The 3612-nt window shown below is 43.5% G+C and overlaps 1 pseudogene; it reads right to left on the bottom strand.

Moving 5' to 3' along the window:
* Nucleotides 1–1470: 1470 nt before the first annotated feature.
* LOC101574007 lies at nt 1471–2775 on the bottom strand (annotated as a pseudogene).
* Between the last annotated feature and the right edge of the window lie 837 nt (nt 2776–3612).

Raw genomic sequence — 3612 nt, 5'->3', positions numbered from 1 at the left:
GAACAAAACAAAACAAAACATCCTATAAATTAATGATAGGTCCAGGAACATGGACATGTAAGCAGTAAGCACATCCAAAAAGGGAAACTTCTGTGGGGGGCAAGCATGACACTAGTTCTGTAAAATGGAATATGAGATGCTGAAACCCAGGCAAGGAAGAGAACCTGAACATGTCAAAAGTGGATTCTGGTCAGTAGAGATCTGTTGGATCTGGCAATGCAGAGTAAGTCTTATCTGAAGGAAAATATGTCCTACCTGTGCTCTCAGAATCCCCAAGGGTAAGAGCTAGAAAATCTAAGGCTAGAGTAAGAATAAACTGTCAACCATACCAGGAAATAAGCTACTGTGAGCGAGATTTAGAAGAGCAGAGAAAACTTAGGTTAGACTCAGATTTCCAAGGATTTCAGTGCTAATATTACCAGATATAGGATATAAAACAATGGTGTATGACATCTCTAAAGGTACGAGATAAAACCAAACTATAAACAGGAATCAACAAATCATAAAAATGACCAGGCAGATTTGAAAAAAAATTAGGCAATGGATATTTTAGCAATGAAAAATATAACTGTAGAATTTAAATACTCAGTTAAATTCAGATTTAAAAAGCAGATGAGAGGGAGGTGGAGAGAGAATTGTTCTATTTTTAGATAGGTCTAAAAAGTACACAAAACAAATCATGAAGGATTAAAGAATTGAGGAATGTGGAGAAAGAAGAGGCACTGATTATTGAATAAGAATGTGTCATGTGGGCTGGGAAGATGCTTAGTGGCATAAGCACTTGCCTGGTAAGTACAAGGTCCCAAGTTTGATCTCTGGTACTGAAAAAAATTTTTTAATGAGTACCTCAAAGATTATAATGTCAAATTTGTGAGATAACAGAAAGGACAGAGTGAAATGCTGGCAATGCAGCGGATACATGTCAGAAGAAAAGGATTGGAACTAAAGTATACGAGGGCTTTGGTCCTTTTCAAAGATGGATAGATGGATGTACGATTCGAAATTACATGAAGATTTGAGATAATAACTTTAGACCTTATTTTGTTAGTGTTTCTGGTAAGATGCCAAAGGTAAGCACTGGAGTAACAAAAATAGAGCATATAATTTTTAAATAAATGGAAATGGTATAGACTATAAAACTTGAGTAAGAAAATTAGAGGTTTGCTAACTTTGCTATGTTGAATAGACAAGAAAGACTTGCAATTAATGTGATGGAATTCAGTTTTAAATTATTACTTATTTATTTATGTTTGTCCTCCTTGGTGCCGGGGCTTATTTCACAACAGAACCACTGGGGACCTGGCCTGGGGCACACACACGGCTCCAGATGTGTTGGGATGCGAGGTGACAAGCATGACGATCACAGCTGGGCTCACGGGGTCTGGGTGGCCCTGATGGCATCTACAGAAACAGTCGCAGGAGGGGACCTAACTGCCTGGGCCTGAGGCCTGGGTGCTGGCCTGCCATGGCCTATTTGCCCAGGGGGTTTCTGAAGTTCCAGCTGGTGAACTTGGCCTTGCTACCCAGCTCCTCCTCGATTCTGAGGATCTGGTTGTGCTTGGCCAGGTGCTCAGATTGGCAGGGCATGCCAGTGTTGATCTGCCCAGTGTTGAGTCCCACCACCAGGTCAGCAATGAAAGTGTCTTCCATCTCTCTGGACCGGTGGGACACCATGACACCCCAGCAGTTGGACTGCGACAGCTTGCAAATCTGCAGGGACTCAGTCACCAAGGCGATCTGGTTGACTTTGAGCAGCAGGCAGTTGCAGGCCTGCTTATTCATGGGCTTGGCGATGCACTTGGGGTTGGTCACTGTGAGGTCGTTGCCCACCACTTGGATGCCGGTGCTGGCCATGAACTTCTGCCAGGCACTCCAGTCGTACTGGTCGATGGGGTTCTCAATGGATGCCACTGGGTAGTCCTTGATGAAGAACTTGCAGAAGTTGCCCAGCTGATTGGTGAGATGTACCTACTGGAGTCATTAGGAGACTTGAAGTCCAGGTTGCACTTCCCAGACCTGAAGAACTCAGACATGGCCATGTCCATGCCAAAGACTACTTTGTCTGAGTAGCTGGCCTTCTCGATGGCAGTCTTCAGCAACTCCAAGGCTTCCTTATTCTCCAGGATGATGGGTGCAAAGGCACTCTTGTTGCCCATGTTGGTGGTATCCTTGCTGTACTTCTGCTTGATGACTTTTTTTCAGGTTGTGGTAGACCTTGGCCCTGATGCACATAGCCTCCTTAAAGCTGGCTATGCCCACAGGCAAGATCATGAACTCCTTCATGGCCAGCTTATTGCCAGTGCTTGAGCCACCATTGATTATGTTGAAGGCAGGAACAGGTAAGATGACCTTGGGGTTGCCCGCCAGGTCAGTGACGAGGTGGTACAGGGGCATGCCCTTCTCCAAGGCACTGGCCTTGCACACCGCAAGAGACACTCACAGGATGGCACTCACCCCAAACATGGATTTGTTCTCAGTCCCCTCCATCTCAATCATCAGCTTGTCAATCTTCTCCTGTTCAATGACATTCAGTTTCTTGCTAACCAGGGAAGGTACAGTAATTTTATTAATGTGCTCAACAGCCTTAGACACACCCTTGCCCAGGTAGCAGGTCTTGTCATTGTCACACAGCTCTAGGGCCTCATAGGTGCCAGCGGAGGCCCCACTGGGCACAGCAGCTTAGAAGAGACACTTGGAGGTGTAGAGGTCAACTTCCACAGTGGGGTTCCCATGAGAGTCAAATATCTCTCAGGTGTGCATCTTGAGAATCGACATGTTGGATTTCTGGCTACCAGATCTTGTCACCAAGGAAGGAAAAAGAAGGTGCTATAGACACCAAGATGCGCATTGAAGTGGTGAGCTGCTCTCGGTTTTAAGTTCTTTGAACAGCATTAGTAAAATTCTCATTTTTTCCCCGTTAGTCTTCAGCCTATTCTTTTTTTTAAATGATGAGAACATAATCTGTGACAGTTTTTGTTGATGTAGTGGGGAATACAGAAGAGCAAATCTCAGTGCAAACACAGAGTGATTTAGATAAGTAGAATGGACCAATTGAGATGGGCACAATAAATGTAAATGGATTAAACCCATTAGTTAAATGGTGGTTTGCAGACTGAATAAACTAGAGTGAATAGTATGTGGGGAAGTGGTGATAGCACACAATTTTTCAGGAAACATGGCTGTGGGTGGAAAAATCAACTCAGCAGAATTCCAATGGTTGCAAACATCTTTGAGGGGAATTCTTTTAGCATTGATCAGGTTTGAATGTTGGGCACTTTCAAAACCATATGATGGGTAAGGACTGAGGGGAAGGTTTATGCTTTGGCTTTGCCCCCAAAGAGAAAGCATTACCTTCAAAAAATGTGATATTTTAGAGTACAATTTCTAGGAAAAAACTTTCTTGCAGTGATGGGGATTGAACCCAGAGCATCATACATGCTAAACAAATGCTGTACCTAGGAGCCATGCCCCAACATGATTTGTAGAATTTAAAAATTACTTGGTAGTGAATTTGAGACAGAAGGAAAGAGTAGTTATGAAATGATCATTGAACCCAAGAAGGCAGACCTAGGAAAATCTTGCAGAGGTACATTATCCAGATTGATATTTTAG

The sequence above is a fragment of the Octodon degus genome, unplaced genomic scaffold (assembly GCF_000260255.1).
Source record: "Octodon degus isolate 3935 unplaced genomic scaffold, OctDeg1.0 scaffold00056, whole genome shotgun sequence".
Taxonomy (NCBI): Eukaryota; Metazoa; Chordata; class Mammalia; order Rodentia; family Octodontidae; genus Octodon; species Octodon degus.
The sequence above is the reverse complement of the archived record's forward strand: the minus strand, read 5'-3'. Positions and strand labels throughout refer to the sequence as shown.